At 56.3% G+C, this 19,088-nt stretch overlaps 1 long non-coding RNA gene across 2 annotated transcripts; it reads right to left on the minus strand.

The window, feature by feature from the left end:
• Positions 1-1,404: 1,404 nt before the first annotated feature.
• On the minus strand, positions 1,405-18,473 carry LOC134758391 (uncharacterized). 2 transcript variants are annotated; one of them, XR_010133575.1, is made up of 7 exons: positions 18,213-18,473; positions 17,928-17,985; positions 17,602-17,834; positions 9,945-10,002; positions 9,619-9,851; positions 2,333-2,390; positions 1,405-2,239 (listed from the first exon to the last, which is right to left on the minus strand). It is a non-coding gene; the product is annotated as an uncharacterized lncRNA (long non-coding RNA). The 2 variants fall into 2 exon arrangements; XR_010133574.1 differs by lacking the exon at positions 18,213-18,473 and having other exon boundaries at positions 17,928-18,198.
• Between the last annotated feature and the right edge of the window lie 615 nt (positions 18,474-19,088).

Raw genomic sequence — 19,088 nt, forward strand, 5'->3', positions numbered from 1 at the left:
GAAAACAACCCTAACCCTGCGTCCTGACCCTAAAACAACCCTAACCCAGGGCCCTGACACTAAAACAAGCCGAACCCTGGGCCCAGGTCCTGACCCTAGAACAACCCTAACACTGGGCCCTGGCCCTGACCCTAAAACAACCCTAAACCTGGGCCCGAGCCTTGACCCTAAAACAACCCTAACCCTGGGCCCTGGCCCTGACCCTAACACAACCCTAATGCTGGGCCCTGGCCCTGACCTAAAACAACCCTGACCCTGGGCCCTGGCCCTGACCCTAACACAACCCTAACCCTGGGCCCTGGCACTAAAACAAGCCTATCCCTGGGCCCAGGTCCTGACCCTTTAACAACCCTAACCCTGGGCCCTGGCCCTGACCCTAAAACAAGCCTAACCCTGGGCCCTGGCCCTGACCCTAAAACATCCCTAACCCTGGGCCCTGTCCCCGACCCTTAAACAACCCTTACCCTGGGCCCTGGCCCTGACCGTAAAAGAACTCTAATCCTGGGCCCTGGCCCTGACCCTAAAACAAGCCTAACCCTGGGCCCTGGCCCTGACCCTAAAACAAACCTAAAACTGGGCCCTGGCCCTGACCCTAAAACAAGCCGAACCCTGGGCCCTGGCCCTGACCCTAAAACAAGCCTAACCCAGAGCCCTGGCCCTGACCCTAAAACAAGCCTAACCCTGGGACCTGGCCCTGACACTAAAACAAGCCTAACCGTGGGTCCTGGCCCTGACCCTAAAACAATCCTAACCCTGGGCCCTGGCCCTGACCCTTAAACAACCCTTACCCTGGGCCCTGGCCCTGACCCTAAAACAAACCTAATCCTCGGCCCTGGCCCTGACCCTAAAACAAGCCTAACCCTGGGCCCTGGCCCTGACCCTAAAACAAGCCTAACCCTGGGACCTGGCCCAGACTCTAAAACAAGCCTAACCCTGGACCCTGTCCCTGACCCTAAAACAAGCCTAACCCTGGGCCCTGGCCCTGACCCTAAAACAAGCCTAACCCTGGGCCCTGTCCCTGACACTAAAACAAGCCTAACCCTGGGCCCTGGCCCTGACCCTAAAACAACCCTAACCCTGGGCCCTGGCCATGACCCGAAAACATCCCTAACCCTGGACCCTGGCCCTGACCCTAAAACAAGCCTAACCCTGGGCCCTGGCCCTGACCCTAAAACAACTCTAAACCTGGGCCCTGGCCGTGACCCGAAAACAACCCTAACCCTGGGCCCTGGCCCTGACCCTAAAACAACCCTAACCCTGGGCCCTGGCCCAAATTGTAATGAGGTCTGTTGGGCAAAATTCCATATAAGCATAGTATAAATTAATAAAGCAAATCGTTATAAATTACTACGATTGATTTCTGGAGTTTCTGAGAATAAAAGTAAGGAAAATGCAGAACACAAACACAGAGAGTAAAAGGAGAAATTAGGAAAGCATTCTACATGTTTAATAGGAAGACACTGGCTGTGTTCGTGCAGCGGCAGTATGTCGTGACATGACATACTTTGGAGAGAAATTAACAGATGAGGAAGTTGATAAAAATCATCAGAGGAGCAAAATACTGGTAGCGACACTCAAGTAAACCACGAAATTTCCATAACTTATGTCAGCAAAGTGGGAATATTGTACAGTGTGTGTTGAAGTTCCTATACAACATTGTTTATCTGCCGTTTGTTTGTTTGTAAGGAATGTATATACTAACAGTTCTTCTTGCTGTCAAAAGAATATGTGTGAATAAGTCATTTTAACTTATTCTTCTGTTTTTCTTTTATCTTCCTGCCATCATCCACAGCCTTACTTTAGAAATTTTTTCTTTAGAAAATTGAACAAGTGCTCCTTGTGGTGGCACATACCTCGAGGATGGGAGGCAGGGGTGGAAGGGTCACTTGAGGCCATTAGTTTGACAGCAGCCTGGCCAACAAAGTGAGACCCCATGTCTGCAAAACAATTTAAAAATTAGCCAAGTATCATCATGTATACCTACAGTCCCAGCTACCTCAACTTACGGAGAAAGTTCAGGGCCTGGAGAGAAGGCTGGGCGGCAGGAGCTGGGTCTAAAGAGGCCATTGTAACGATGGAGCTGTGCCTGTGGAGGCTGTTGTGAGGCAGTAGGCTCATCTGCGGAGACTGCCGTGAGGTAGGGTATGGGCCTAAATAGGCCATTGTGAGTCATGAGCTTGGTCTGTAGAGGCTGACTGGAGAGAGTTCTGGGCCTGGCGAGGCTGCCGGGAGGTAGGAGCTGGGCCAAAAGATTTAAGCACATTTACATTTATTAGGCACTTCATTTCCATTATTACACTGGAATATATAATAAAATAATTATAGAACTCACCATAATGTAGAATCAGTGGGCGTGTTAAGCTTGTTTTCCTGAAACTGGATGGTCCCACCTGAGCGTGAAGGGAGAAAGTGAAAGATCAATAGGTATTAGATTCTCATAAGAACAGCGCAACCTAGATCCCTCACATGCACGGTTCACAACAGGGTGCGTTCTCCTATGAGAATCTAATGCTGCTGCTCATCTGAGAAGGTGGAGCTCAGGCGGGAATGTGAGCAAAGGGGAGTGGCTGTAAATACAGACAAAGCTTCCCTCACTCCCTCACTCGACATCACTAACCTGCTGTGTGGCTCCTTACGGCTCCATGGCTCAGGGGTTGGGGACCCCTGCTCAAGTGCATCCAAAGCGACCCTTCCCACACCAGTCTTCATAGTAGTCAAGTGCAGCAACCACTTAGCTCCCAAGGCGTGTGCCTCAGCTGGCATTTCATCACAATCAACAGTAAGTGGTAGCTTGAGTCATTGTGAGGTCACTTCCTGGAAATCACCCTAACCCTGGGCCCCGGGCCCTGACCCTAAAACCCTAACCCTAGGCCCCGGTCCCTGACCCTAAAACCCTAACCCTGGGCCCCGGGCCCTGACCCTGAAGCCCTAACCCTGGGCCCCGGGCCCGGACCCTAAAGCCCTAATCCTGGGCCCCGGGCCCGGACCCTGAAGCCCTAACCCTGGGCCCCGGGCCCTGACCCTGAAGACCCAACCCTGGGACCCGGTCCCTGACCCTGAAGCCCTAACCCTGGGCCCCGGGCCCTGACCCTGAAGCCCTAACTCTGGGCCCGGGGCCCTGACCCTGAAGCCCAAACCCTGGGCCCCGGGCCCTGACCCTGAAGCCCTAACCCTGGGCGCCGGGCCCTGATCCTGAAGCCCTAACCCTGGGCCTCGGGCCCTGACCCTGAACCCCTAACACTGGGCCCCGGGCCCTGACCATGAAACCCTAACCCTGGGCCCCGGACCCTGACCCTGAAGCCCTAACCCTGGGCCCCGGGTCCTGGCCTTGAAGCCCTAACCCTGGGCACTGGGCCCTGGCCCTAAAGCCCTAAGTTGGGCCCTGGCCCTCAACTTAAAACAAGCCTAAACCTAGGCCCTGGCCCTGACCCTAAATCAACCCTAACCCTGGGCCCTGGCCCTGACCCTAAAACAAGCCTAACCCTGGGCCCTGGCCCTGACCCTAAAACAACCCTAAACCTGGGCCCTGGCCCTGACCCTAAAACAACCCTAACCTTGGGACCTGGCCCTAACCTAAAACAACCCTAACCCTGGGCCCTGACGCTAACCTAAAACAACCCTAACCCTGGGCACTGGCCCTGACTCTAAAACAACCGTATCCCTGGGCCCTGGCACTAAAACAAGCCTAACCTGGGCACAGGACCTGACCCTAAAACCACCCTAACCCTGGCCCTATCCCTGACCCTAAAACAACCCTAAACCAGGGCCCTGGCCTTGACCCTAAAACAACCCTAAACCTGGGCCCTGGCCCTGACCCTAAAACAAGCCTAACCCTGGGTCCTGGCCCTGACCCTAAAACAAGCCTAACCCTGGGCCCTGGCCGTGACGCTAAAACAACCCTAAACCTGGGCCCTGGCCCTGACCCTAAAACAAGCCTAAACCTGGGCCCTCGCCCTGACCCTAAAACATCCCTAACCCTGGGCCCTGGCCCTAACCCTGACCCTAAAACCTCCCTAAACCTGGGACCTGTCCCTGACCCTAAAACAACGCTAACCCTAGGCCCTGGCCCTGACAATAAAACAACCCTAACGCTGGGCCCTGGCCCTGACCCTAAAACAACCCTAACCCTGGGCACTGGCCCTGACCCTAAAAAAACCCTACCCCTGGGCACTGGCCCTGACCCTAAAACAAACCTAACCCTGGGCCCTGGCCCTGACCCTAAAACAAACCCAACCATGTGCACTCACCCTAAAACAACCCTAACCCTGGGCCCTGACCCTAAAACAACCCTAACCCTGGGACCTGGCCGTGACCCTAAAACAAGCCTAACCTGGGCCCTGGCCCTGACCCTAAAACAACCCTAACCCTGGGCCCTGGCCCTGACCCTAAAACAAGCCTAACCCTGGGCCCTGGACCTGACCCTAAAACAAGCCTAACCCTGCGCACTGACCCTAAAACAACCCTAACCCTGGGCACTGACCCTAAAATACCCATAACCCAGGGCCCTGGCCCTGACCCTAAAACAACCCTAACCCTGGGCCCTGGCCCTGACACTGAAACAACCCTAACCCTGGGCCCTGGCCCTGACCCTAAAACAACCATAACCCTGGGCCCTGGCCCTGACCCTAAAACAAGCCTAACCCTGGGCCGTGGCCCTGATCCTAAAACATTCCTAACCCTCGGCCCTGGCCCTGACCCTAAAACAACCCTAACCCTGGGCCCTGGACATGACCCTAAAACAACCCTAACCCTGAGCCCTGGCCCTGACCCTAAAACAACCCTATCCCTGGGCCCTGGCCCTGACCCTAAAACAACCCTAACCCTGGGCCCTGGCCCTGACCCTAAAACAACCCTAAACCTGGGCCCTGACCCTGACCCTAAAACAACCCTAACCCTGGGACCACGCCCTGACCGTAAAACATCCCAGACCCCGGGCCCTGGCCCTGACCCTAAAACAACCCTAACCCTGGGCCCTGGCCCTGACCCTAAAACAAGCCTAACCCTGGGCCCTGGCCCTGATCCTAAAACAACCCTAACAGTGGGCCCAGGCCCTGACCCTAAAACAATCCTAACCCTGAACCATGGCCCTGAACCTAAAACAACCGTAACCCTGGGCCCTGGCCCTGACCCTAAAACAAGTCTAACCCTGGGCCCTGGCCCTGACCCTAAAACAAGCCTAACCCTGGGCCCTGGCCCTGACCCTAAAACAAGCCTAACCCTGGGCCCTGGCTGTAACCCTAAAACAACCCTAACCCTGGGCCCTGTCCCTGACCCTAAAACAACCCTAACCCTGCGCCCTGGCCCTAACCCTAAAACAACCCTAATCCTGGGCCCTCGCCCTGATCTAAAACAACCCTAACACTGGGCCCTGGGCCTGACCCTAAAACAAACCTAACCCTGGGCCCTGGCACTAAAACAAGCCTAACACTGGGCCCAGGTCATGATCCTAAAACAACCCTAACCCTGGGCCCTGGCCCTGACCCTAAAACAACCCTAACCCTGGGCCCTGGCCCTGACCCTAAAACAACCCCAACACTGGGCCCTGGCCCAGACCCTAAAACATCCCTAACCCTGGGCCCTGGCCCTGACCCTAAAACAAGCCTAACCCTGGGCCCTGGCCCTGACCAAAAACAAGACTAACCCTGGGCCCTGGCCCTGACCCTAAAACAACCCTAACCCTGGGCCCTGGCACTAAAACAAGCCTAACCATGGGCCCAGGTCCTGACCCTAAAACAACCCTAACACTGGGTCCTGGCCCTGACCCTAAAACAACCCTAAACCTGGTCCCGAGCCTTGACCCTAAAACAACCCTAACCCTGAGCCCTGGCCCTAACCCTAAAACAACCCTAAATCTGGGCCCTGGCCCTGACTCTAAAACAACCCTAACCCTGGGACCTGGCCGTGACCCTAAAACAAGCCTAACCTGGGCCCTGGCCCTGACCCTAAAACAACCCTAACCCTGGGCCCTGGCCCTGACCCTAAAACAAGCCTAACCCTGGGCCCTGGACCTGACCCTAAAACAAGCCTAACCCTGCGCACTGACCCTAAAACAACCCTAACCCTGGGCACTGACCCTAAAATACCCATAACCCAGGGCCCTGGCCCTGACCCTAAAACAACCCTAACCCTGGGCCCTGGCCCTGACACTGAAACAACCCTAACCCTGGGCCCTGGCCCTGACCCTAAAACAACCATAACCCTGGGCCCTGGCCCTGACCCTAAAACAAGCCTAACCCTGGGCCGTGGCCCTGATCCTAAAACATTCCTAACCCTCGGCCCTGGCCCTGACCCTAAAACAACCCTAACCCTGGGCCCTGGACATGACCCTAAAACAACCCTAACCCTGAGCCCTGGCCCTGACCCTAAAACAACCCTATCCCTGGGCCCTGGCCCTGACCCTAAAACAACCCTAACCCTGGGCCCTGGCCCTGACCCTAAAACATCCCTGACCCCGGGCCCTGGCCCTGACCCTAAAACAACCCTAACCCTGGGCCCTGGCCCTGACCCTAAAACAAGCCAAACCCTGGGCCCTGGCCCTGATCCTAAAACAACCCTAACAGTGGGCCCAGGCCCTGACCCTAAAACAATCCTAACCCTGAACCATGGCCCTGAACCTAAAACAACCCTAACCCTGGGCCCTGGCCCTGACCCTAAAACAAGTCTAACCCTGGGCCCTGGCCCTGACCCTAAAACAAGCCTAACCCTGGGCCCTGGCCCTGACCCTAAAACAAGCCTAACCCTGGGCCCTGGCTGTAACCCTAAAACAACCCTAACCCTGGGCCCTGTCCCTGACCCTAAAACAACCCTAACCCTGCGCCCTGGCCCTAACCCTAAAACAACCCTAATCCTGGGCCCTCGCCCTGATCTAAAACAACCCTAACACTGGGCCCTGGGCCTAACCCTAAAACAAACCTAACCCTGGGCCCTGGCACTAAAACAAGCCTAACACTGGGCCCAGGTCATGATCCTAAAACAACCCTAACCCTGGGCCCTGGCCCTGACCCTAAAACAACCCTAACCCTGGGCCCTGGCCCTGACCCTAAAACAACCCCAACACTGGGCCCTGGCCCTGACCCTAAAACATCCCTAACCCTGGGCCCTGGCCCTGACCCTAAAACAAGCCTAACCCTGGGCCCTGGCCCTGACCAAAAACAAGACTAACCCTGGGCCCTGGCCCTGACCCTAAAACAACCCTAACCCTGGGCCCTGGCACTAAAACAAGCCTAACCATGGGCCCAGGTCCTGACCCTAAAACAACCCTAACACTGGGCCCTGGCCCTGACCCTAAAACAACCCTAAACCTGGTCCCGAGCCTTGACCCTAAAACAACCCTAACCCTGAGCCTTGGCCCTAACCCTAAAACAACCCTAAATCTGGGCCCTGGCCCTGACTCTAAAACAAGCCTAACCCTGGGCCCTGGCCCTGACCCTAAAACAACCATAATCCTGGGCCCTGGCCCTGATCCTTAAACAGCCCTAACCCTGGGCCCTGGCCCTGACCCTAAAACAAGCCTAACCCTGGGCCCTGGCCCTGACCCTAAAACAAGCCTAACCCTGGGTCCTGGCCCTGACCCTAAAACAAGCCTAACCCTGGGCCCTGGCCCTGACCCTAAAACAACCCTAACCCTGGGCCCTGGCCCTGACCCTAAAACAAGCCAAAACCTGGTCCCTGGCCCTGACCCTAAAACAAGCCTAACCCTGGGCGCTGGCCCTGACCCTGACCCTAAAACAAGAATAACCCTGGGCCCTGGCCCCGACCCTAAAACAACCCAAACCCTGGGCCCTGGCCCTGACCCTAAAACAACCCTAACCCTGGGCCCTGAACCTGACCCTAAAACAACCCTAAACCTGGGCCCAGGCCCTGACATAAAACAACCCTTATGCTGGGCCCTGGCCCTGACCTAAAACAACCCTGACACTGGGCCCTGGCCCTGACCCTAAAACAACCCTAACCCTGGGCCCTGGCACTAAAACAAGCCTATGCCTGGGCCCAGGTCCTGACCCTATAACAACCCTAACCCTGGGCCCTGGCCCTGACCCTAAAACAAACCTTACCCTGGGCCCTGGCCCTGACCCTAAAACAACCCTAACCCTGGGCCCTGGCCCTGACCCTTAAACAACCCTAACACTGGGCCCTGGCCCTGACCATTAACCCTAACCCTGGGCCCTGTCCCTGACCCTAAAACAAGCCTAAACCTGGGCCCTGGCCCTGACCCTTAAAAAAGCCTAAACCTGGGCCCTGGCCCTGACCCTAAAACAAGCCTAACCCTGGGCCCTGGTCCTGACCCTAAAACAAATCCAACCCGGGGCCCTCACCCTAAAACAACCCTAACCTTGGTCCCTGACCCTAAAACAACTGTAAACCTGGGCCCTGACCCTAAAACAAACCTAACCCTGGGCCCTGACCCTAAAACAACCCTAACCCTGGGCCCTGATCCTAAAACAACCCTAACCCTGGGCCCCGATCCGAAAACAACCCTAACCCTGGGCCTCGACCCTAAAACAAACCTAACCCTGGGCCCCGACCCTAAAACAACCCTAACCCTGGACCCTGGCCCAGACCCCAAAACAACCCTAACACTGGGCCCTCGCCCTGACCCTAAAACAACCCTAACCCTGGGCCCTGGCCCTGAACCGAAAACAACCCTATCCCTGTGCCCGGGCCCTGACCGTATAACAACCCTAACCCTGGGCCCTGGCCCTGACCCTAAAACAACCCTGTCCCTGGGCCCCGGCCCTGACCCTAAAGCAACCCTAACCCTGGGCCCCGGCCCTGACCCTAAAACAACCCTAACCCTGGGCCCCGGCCCTGACCCTAAAACAAGCCTAACCCTGGGCCCTGGCCCTGACCCTGAAAAAACCCTAACCCTGGGCCCTGGCCCAAATTGTAATGAGGTCTGATGGGCAAAATTCCATATAAGCATAGTATAAATTAATAAAGCAAATCGTGATAAATTAGTACGATTGACTTTCTGGAGTTTCTGATAATAAAAGTAAGGAAAATGCAGAACACAAAGACAGAGAGTAAAAGGAGAAATTAGGAAAGCATTCTACATGTTTAATAGGAAGACACTGGCCGTGTTCGTGCAGCGGCAGTATGTCGTGACATGACATACTTTGGAGAGAAGTTAACAGATGAGGAAGTTGATAAAAATCGTCAGAGGAGCAAAATACTGGTAGCGACACTCAAGGAAACCACAAAATTTCCATAACTTATGTCAGAAAAGTGGGAATATTGTACAGTGTGTGTTGAAGTTCCTATACAACATTGTTTATCTGCCGTTTGTTTGTTTGTAAGGAATGTATATACTAACAGTTCTTCTTGCTGTCAAAAGAATATGTGTGAATAAGTCATTTTAACTTATTCTTCTGTTTTTCTTTTATCTTCCTGCCATCATCCCACAGCCTTACTTTGGAAATTTTTTCTTTAGAAAATTGAACAAGTGCTCCTTGTGGTGGCACATACCTCGAGGATGGGAGGCAGGGGTGGAAGGGTCACTTGAGGCCATTAGTTTGACAGCAGCCTGGCCATCAAAGTGAGACCCCATGTCTGCAAAACAATTTAAAAATTAGCCAAGTATCATCATGTATACCTACAGTCCCAGCTACCTCAACTTACGGAGAAAGTTCAGGGCCTGGAGAGAAGGCTGGGCGGCAGGAGCTGGGTCTAAAGAGGCCATTGTAACGATGGAGCTGTGCCTGTGGAGGCTGTTGTGAGGCAGTAGGCTCATCTGCGGAGACTGCCGTGAGGTAGGGTATGGGCCTAAATAGGCCATTGTGAGTCATGAGCTTGGTCTGTAGAGGCTGACTGGAGAGAGTTCTGGGCCTGGCGAGGCTGCCGGGAGGTAGGAGCTGGGCCAAAAGATTTAAGCACATTTACGTTTATTAGGCACTTCATTTCCATTATTACACTGGAATATATAATAAAATAATTATAGAACTCACCATAATGTAGATTCAGTGGGCGTGTTAAGCTTGTTTTCCTGAAACTGGATGGTCCCACCTGAGCGTGATGGGAGAAAGTGACAGATCAATAGGTATTAGATTCTCATAAGAACAGTGCAACCTAGATCCCTCACATGCACGGTTCACAACAGGGTGCGTTCTCCTATGAGAATCTAATGCTGCTGCTCATCTGAGAAGGTGGAGCTCAGGCGGGAATGGGAGCAAAGGGGAGTGGCTGTAAATACAGACGAAGCTTCCCTCACTCCCTCACTCGACACCACTCACCTGCTGTGTGGCTCCTTACGGCTCCATGGCTCAGGGGTTGGGGACCCCTGCTCAAGTGCATCCAAAGCGACCCTTCCCACACCAGTCTTCATAGTGGTCAAGTGCAGCAACCACTTAGCTCCCAAGGCGTGTGCCTCAGCTGGCATTTCATCACAATCAACAGTAAGTGGTAGCTTGAGTCGTTGTGAGGTCACTTCCTGGAAATCACCCTAACCCTGGGCCCCGGGCCCTGACCCTAAAACCCTAACCCTGGGCCCCGGGCCCTGTCCCTAAAACCCTAACCCTGGGCCCCGGTCCCTGACCCTGAAGCCCTAACCCTGGGCCCTGGGCCCGGACCCTGAAGCCCTAACCCTGGGCCCCGGTCCCTGACCCTGAAGCCCTAACCCTGGGCCCCGGTCCCGGACCCTGAAGCCCTAACCCTGGGCCCCGGGCCCTGACCCTGAAGCCCTAACCCTGGGCCCCGGGCCCTGACCCTGAAGCCCTAACCCTGGGCCCCGGGCCCTGACCCTGAAGCCCAAACCCTGGGCCCCGGGCCCTGACCCTGAAGCCCAAACCCTGGGCCCCGGCCCTGACCCTGAAGCCCTAACCCTGGGCCCCGGGCCCTGACCCTGAAGCCCAAACCCTGGGCCCCGGGCCCTGACCCTGAAGCCCAAACCCTGGGCCCCGGCCCTGACCCTGAAGCCCTAACCCTGGGCCCCAGGCCCGGACCCTAAAGCCCTAATCCTGGGCCCCGGGCCCGGACCCTGAAGCCCTAACCCTGGGCCCCGGGCCCTGACCCTGAAGACCCAACCCTGGGACCCGGTCCCTGACCCTGAAGCCCTAACCCTGGGCCCCGGGCCCTGACCCTGAAGCCCTAACTCTGGGCCCGGGGCCCTGACCCTGAAGCCCAAACCCTGGGCCCCGGGCCCTGACCCTGAAGCCCTAACCCTGGGCGCCGGGCCCTGATCCTGAAGCCCTAACCCTGGGCCTCGGGCCCTGACCCTGAAGCCCTAACACTGGGCCCCGGGCCCTGACCATGAAACCCTAACCCTGGGCCCCGGGCCCTGACCCTGAAGCCCTAACCCTGGGCCCCGGGTCCTGGCCTTGAAGCCCTAACCCTGGGCACTGGGCCCTGGCCCTAAAGCCCTAAGTTGGGCCCTGGCCCTCAACTTAAAACAAGCCTAAACCTAGGCCCTGGCCCTGACCCTAAATCAACCCTAACCCTGGGCCCTGGCCCTGACCCTAAAACAAGCCTAACCCTGGGCCCTGGCCCTGACCCTAAAACAACCCTAAACCTGGGCCCTGGCCCTGACCCTAAAACAACCCTAACCTTGGGACCTGGCCCTAACCTAAAACAACCCTAACCCTGGGCCCTGACGCTAACCTAAAACAACCCTAACCCTGGGCACTGGCCCTGACTCTAAAACAACCGTATCCCTGGGCCCTGGCACTAAAACAAGCCTAACCTGGGCACAGGACCTGACCCTAAAACCACCCTAACCCTGGCCCTATCCCTGACCCTAAAACAACCCTAAACCAGGGCCCTGGCCTTGACCCTAAAACAACCCTAAACCTGGGCCCTGGCCCTGACCCTAAAACAAGCCTAACCCTGGGTCCTGGCCCTGACCCTAAAACAAGCCTAACCCTGGGCCCTGGCCGTGACGCTAAAACAACCCTAAACCTGGGCCCTGGCCCTGACCCTAAAACAAGCCTAAACCTGGGCCCTCGCCCTGACCCTAAAACATCCCTAACCCTGGGCCCTGGCCCTAACCCTGACCCTAAAACAAGCCTAAACCTGGGCCCTGGCCCTGACCCTAAAACCTCCCTAAACCTGGGACCTGTCCCTGACCCAAAAACAACCCTAACCTTGGGCCCTGTCCCTGAACCTAAAACAACCGTAACCCTGGGCCCTGGCCCTGACCCTAAAACAACGCTAACCCTAGGCCCTGGCCCTGACAATAAAACAACCCTAACGCTGGGCCCTGGCCCTGACCCTAAAACAACCCTAACCCTGGGCACTGGCCCTGACCCTAAAAAAACCCTACCCCTGGGCACTGGCCCTGACCCTAAAACAAACCTAACCCTGGGCCCTGGCCCTGACCCTAAAACAAACCCAACCATGTGCACTCACCCTAAAACAACCCTAACCCTGGGCCCTGACCCTAAAACAACCCTAACCCTGGGACCTGGCCGTGACCCTAAAACAAGCCTAACCTGGGCCCTGGCCCTGACCCTAAAACAACCCTAACCCTGGGCCCTGGCCCTGACCCTAAAACAAGCCTAACCCTGGGCCCTGGACCTGACCCTAAAACAAGCCTAACCCTGCGCACTGACCCTAAAACAACCCTAACCCTGGGCACTGACCCTAAAATACCCATAACCCAGGGCCCTGGCCCTGACCCTAAAACAACCCTAACCCTGGGCCCTGGCCCTGACACTGAAACAACCCTAACCCTGGGCCCTGGCCCTGACCCTAAAACAACCATAACCCTGGGCCCTGGCCCTGACCCTAAAACAAGCCTAACCCTGGGCCGTGGCCCTGATCCTAAAACATTCCTAACCCTGGGCCCTGGCCCTGACCCTAAAACAACCCTAAACCTGGGCCCTGACCCTGACCCTAAAACAACCCTAACCCTGGGACCTCGCCCTGACCGTAAAACATCCCAGACCCCGGGCCCTGGCCCTGACCCTAAAACAACCCTAACCCTGGGCCCTGGCCCTGACCCTAAAACAAGCCTAACCCTGGGCCCTGGCCCTGATCCTAAAACAACCCTAACAGTGGGCCCAGGCCCTGACCCTAAAACAATCCTAACCCTGAACCATGGCCCTGAACCTAAAACAACCGTAACCCTGGGCCCTGGCCCTGACCCTAAAACAAGTCTAACCCTGGGCCCTGGCCCTGACCCTAAAACAAGCCTAACCCTGGGCCCTGGCCCTGACCCTAAAACAAGCCTAACCCTGGGCCCTGGCTGTAACCCTAAAACAACCCTAACCCTGGGCCCTGTCCCTGACCCTAAAACAACCCTAACCCTGCGCCCTGGCCCTAACCCTAAAACAACCCTAATCCTGGGCCCTCGCCCTGATCTAAAACAACCCTAACACTGGGCCCTGGGCCTGACCCTAAAACAAACCTAACCCTGGGCCCTGGCACTAAAACAAGCCTAACACTGGGCCCAGGTCATGATCCTAAAACAACCCTAACCCTGGGCCCTGGCCCTGACCCTAAAACAACCCTAACCCTGGGCCCTGGCCCTGACCCTAAAACAACCCCAACACTGGGCCCTGGCCCAGACCCTAAAACATCCCTAACCCTGGGCCCTGGCCCTGACCCTAAAACAAGCCTAACCCTGGGCCCTGGCCCTGACCAAAAACAAGACTAACCCTGGGCCCTGGCCCTGACCCTAAAACAACCCTAACCCTGGGCCCTGGCACTAAAACAAGCCTAACCATGGGCCCAGGTCCTGACCCTAAAACAACCCTAACACTGGGCCCTGGCCCTGACCCTAAAACAACCCTAAACCTGGTCCCGAGCCTTGACCCTAAAACAACCCTAACCCTGAGCCCTGGCCCTAACCCTAAAACAACCCTAAATCTGGGCCCTGGCCCTGACTCTAAAACAACCCTAACCCTGGGACCTGGCCGTGACCCTAAAACAAGCCTAACCTGGGCCCTGGCCCTGACCCTAAAACAACCCTAACCCTGGGCCCTGGCCCTGACCCTAAAACAAGCCTAACCCTGGGCCCTGGACCTGACCCTAAAACAAGCCTAACCCTGCGCACTGACCCTAAAACAACCCTAACCCTGGGCACTGACCCTAAAATACCCATAACCCAGGGCCCTGGCCCTGACCCTAAAACAACCCTAACCCTGGGCCCTGGCCCTGACACTGAAACAACCCTAACCCTGGGCCCTGGCCCTGACCCTAAAACAACCATAACCCTGGGCCCTGGCCCTGACCCTAAAACAAGCCTAACCCTGGGCCGTGGCCCTGATCCTAAAACATTCCTAACCCTCGGCCCTGGCCCTGACCCTAAAACAACCCTAACCCTGGGCCCTGGACATGACCCTAAAACAACCCTAACCCTGAGCCCTGGCCCTGACCCTAAAACAACCCTATCCCTGGGCCCTGGCCCTGACCCTAAAACAACCCTAACCCTGGGCCCTGGCCCTGACCCTAAAACATCCCTGACCCCGGGCCCTGGCCCTGACCCTAAAACAACCCTAACCCTGGGCCCTGGCCCTGACCCTAAAACAAGCCAAACCCTGGGCCCTGGCCCTGATCCTAAAACAACCCTAACAGTGGGCCCAGGCCCTGACCCTAAAACAATCCTAACCCTGAACCATGGCCCTGAACCTAAAACAACCCTAACCCTGGGCCCTGGCCCTGACCCTAAAACAAGTCTAACCCTGGGCCCTGGCCCTGACCCTAAAACAAGCCTAACCCTGGGCCCTGGCCCTGACCCTAAAACAAGCCTAACCCTGGGCCCTGGCTGTAACCCTAAAACAACCCTAACCCTGGGCCCTGTCCCTGACCCTAAAACAACCCTAACCCTGCGCCCTGGCCCTAACCCTAAAACAACCCTAATCCTGGGCCCTCGCCCTGATCTAAAACAACCCTAACACTGGGCCCTGGGCCTGACCCTAAAACAAACCTAACCCTGGGCCCTGGCACTAAAACAAGCCTAACACTGGGCCCAGGTCATGATCCTAAAACAACCCTAACCCTGGGCCCTGGCCCTGACCCTAAAACAACCCTAACCCTGGGCCCTGGCCCTGACCCTAAAACAACCCCAACACTGGGCCCTGGCCCTGACCCTAAAACATCCCTAACCCTGGGCCCTGGCCCTGACCCTAAAACAAGCCTAACCCTGGGCCCTGGCCCTGACCAAAAACAAGACTAACCCTGGGCCCTGGCCCTGACCCTAAAACAACCCTAACCCTGGGCCCTGGCACTAAAACAAGCCTAACCATGGGCCCAGGTCCTGACCCTAAAACAACCCTAACACTGGGCCCTGGCCCTGACCCTAAAACAACCCTAAACCTGGTCCCGAGCCTTGACCCTAAAACAACCCTAACCCTGAGCCTTGGCCCTAACCCTAAAACAACCCTAAATCTGGGCCCTGGCCCTGACTCTAAAACAAGCCTAACCCTGGGCCCTGGCCCTGACCCTAAAACAACCATAATCCTGGGCCCTGGCCCTGATCCTTAAACAGCCCTAACCCTGGGCCCTGGCCCTGACCCTAAAACAAGCCTAACCCTGGGCCCTGGCCCTGACCCTAAAACAAGCCTAACCCTGGGTCCTGGCCCTGACCCTAAAACAAGCCTAACCCTGGGCCCTGGCCCTGACCCTAAAACAACCCTAACCCTGGGCCCTGGCCCTGACCCTAAAACAAGCCAAAACCTGGTCCCTGGCCCTGACCCTAAAACAAGCCTAACCCTGGGCGCTGGCCCTGACCCTGACCCTAAAACAAGAATAACCCTGGGCCCTGGCCCCGACCCTAAAACAACCCAAACCCTGGGCCCTGGCCCTGACCCTAAAACAACCCTAACCCTGGGCCCTGAACCTGACCCTAAAACAACCCTAAACCTGGGCCCAGGCCCTGACATAAAACAACCCTTATGCTGGGCCCTGGCCCTGACCTAAAACAACCCTGACACTGGGCCCTGGCCCTGACCCTAAAACAACCCTAACCCTGGGCCCTGGCACTAAAACAAGCCTATGCCTGGGCCCAGGTCCTGACCCTATAACAACCCTAACCCTGGGCCCTGGCCCTGACCCTAAAACAAACCTTACCCTGGGCCCTGGCCCTGACCCTAAAACAACCCTAACCCTGGGCCCTGGCCCTGACCCTTAAACAACCCTAACACTGGGCCCTGGCCCTGACCATTAACCCTAACCCTGGGCCCTGTCCCTGACCCTAAAACAAGCCTAAACCTGGGCCCTGGCCCTGACCCTTAAAAAAGCCTAAACCTGGGCCCTGGCCCTGACCCTAAAACAAGCCTAACCCTGGGCCCTGGTCCTGACCCTAAAACAAATCCAACCCGGGGCCCTCACCCTAAAACAACCCTAACCTTGGTCCCTGACCCTAAAACAACTGTAACCCTGGGCCCTGACCCTAAAACAAACCTAACCCTGGGCCCTGACCCTAAAACAACCCTAACCCTGGGCCCTGATCCTAAAACAACCCTAACCCTGGGCCCCGATCCGAAAACAACCCTAACCCTGGGCCTCGACCCTAAAACAAACCTAACCCTGGGCCCCGACCCTAAAACAACCCTAACCCTGGACCCTGGCCCAGACCCCAAAACAACCCTAACACTGGGCCCTCGCCCTGACCCTAAAACAACCCTAACCCTGGGCCCTGGCCCTGAACCGAAAACAACCCTATCCCTGTGCCCGGGCCCTGACCGTATAACAACCCTAACCCTGGGCCCTGGCCCTGACCCTAAAACAACCCTGTCCCTGGGCCCCGGCCCTGACCCTAAAGCAACCCTAACCCTGGGCCCCGGCCCTGACCCTAAAACAACCCTAACCCTGGGCCCCGGCCCTGACCCTAAAACAACCCTAAACCTGGGCCCGGCCCTGACCCTAAAACAAGCCTAACCCTGGGCCCTGGCCCTGACCCTGAAAAAACCCTAACCCTGGGCCCTGGCCCAAATTGTAATGAGGTCTGATGGGCAAAATTCCATATAAGCATAGTATAAATTAATAAAGCAAATCGTGATAAATTAGTACGATTGACTTTCTGGAGTTTCTGATAATAAAAGTAAGGAAAATGCAGAACACAAAGACAGAGAGTAAAAGGAGAAATTAGGAAAGCATTCTACATGTTTAATAGGAAGACACTGGCCGTGTTCCTGCAGCGGCAGTATGTCGTGACATGACATACCTTGGAGAGAAGTTAACAGATGAGGAAGTTGATAAAAATCGTCAGAGGAGCAAAATACTGGTAGCGACACTCAAGGAAACCACAAAATTTCCATAACTTATGTCAGAAAAGTGGGAATATTGTACAGTGTGTGTTGAAGTTCCTATACAACATTGTTTATCTGCCGTTTGTTTGTTTGTAAGGAATGTATATACTAACAGTTCTTCTTGCTGTCAAAAGAATATGTGTGAATAAGTCATTTTAACTTATTCTTCTGTTTTTCTTTTATCTTCCTGCCATCATCCCACAGCCTTACTTTGGAAATTTTTTCTTTAGAAAATTGAACAAGTGCTCCTTGTGGTGGCACATACCTCGAGGATGGGAGGCAGGGGTGGAAGGGTCACTTGAGGCCATTAGTTTGACAGCAGCCTGGCCATCAAAGTGAGACCCCATGTCTGCAAAACAATTTAAAAATTAGCCAAGTATCATCATGTATACCTACAGTCCCAGCTACCTCAACTTACGGAGAAAGTTCAGGGCCTGGAGAGAAGGCTGGGCGGCAGGAGCTGGGTCTAAAGAGGCCATTGTAACGATGGAGCTGTGCCTGTGGAGGCTGTTGTGAGGCAGTAGGCTCATCTGCGGAGACTGCCGTGAGGTAGGGTATGGGCCTAAATAGGCCATTGTGAGTCATGAGCTTGGTCTGTAGAGGCTGACTGGAGAGAGTTCTGGGCCTGGCGAGGCTGCCGGGAGGTAGGAGCTGGGCCAAAAGATTTAAGCACATTTACGTTTATTAGGCACTTCATTTCCATTATTACACTGGAATATATAATAAAATAATTATAGAACTCACCATAATGTAGATTCAGTGGGCGTGTTAAGCTTGTTTTCCTGAAACTGGATGGTCCCACCTGAGCGTGATGGGAGAAAGTGACAGATCAATAGGTATTAGATTCTCATAAGAACAGTGCAACCTAGATCCCTCACATGCACGGTTCACAACAGGGTGCGTTCTCCTATGAGAATCTAATGCTGCTGCTCATCTGAGAAGGTGGAGCTCAGGCGGGAATGGGAGCAAAGGGGAGTGGCTGTAAATACAGACGAAGCTTCCCTCACTCCCTCACTCGACACCACTCACCTGCTGTGTGGCTCCTTACGGCTCCATGGCTCAGGGGTTGGGGACCCCTGCTCAAGTGCATCCAAAGCGACCCTTCCCACACCAGTCTTCATAGTGGTCAAGTGCAGCAACCACTTAGCTCCCAAGGCGTGTGCCTCAGCTGGCATTTCATCACAATCAACAGTAAGTGGTAGCTTGAGTCGTTGTGAGGTCACTTCCTGGAAATCACCCTAACCCTGGGCCCCGGGCCCTGACCCTAAAACCCTAACCCTGGGCCCCGGGCCCTGTCCCTAAAACCCTAACCCTGGGCCCCGGTCCCTGACCCTGAAGCCCTAACCCTGGGCCCCGGGCCCGGACCCTGAAGCCCTAACCCTGGGCCCCGGTCCCTGACCCTGAAGCCCTAACCCTGGGCCCCGGGCCCGGACCCTGAAGCCCTAACCCTGGGCCCCGGGCCCTGACCCTGAAGCCCTAACCCTGGGCCCCGGGCCCTGACCCTGAAGCCCTAACCCTGGGCCCCGGGCCCTGACCCTGAAGCCCAAACCCTGGGCCCCGGGCCCTGACCCTGAAGCCCAAACCCTGGGCCCCGGCCCTGACCCTGAAGCCCTAACCCTGGGCCCCGGGCCCTGACCCTGAAGCCCTAACACTGGGCCCCGGGCCCTGACCCTGAAGCCCTAACCCTGGGCCTCGGGCCCTGACCCTGAAGCCCTAACCCTGGGCCCCGGGCCCTGGCCTTGAAGCCCCAACCCTGGGCCCCGGGCCCTGTCCCTAAAGCCCTAACCCTTGTCCCCGGGCCCTGACCCTAAAGCCGTAACCCTGGGCCCCGGGCCCTGACCCTAAATCCCTAACCCTGGGCCCCGGGCCCTGACCCTAAAACCCTAACGCTGGGCCCTGGGCCCT

Source organism: Gorilla gorilla, chromosome 3 (assembly GCF_029281585.2).
Source record: "Gorilla gorilla gorilla isolate KB3781 chromosome 3, NHGRI_mGorGor1-v2.1_pri, whole genome shotgun sequence".
Lineage (NCBI taxonomy): Eukaryota > Metazoa > Chordata > Mammalia > Primates > Hominidae > Gorilla > Gorilla gorilla.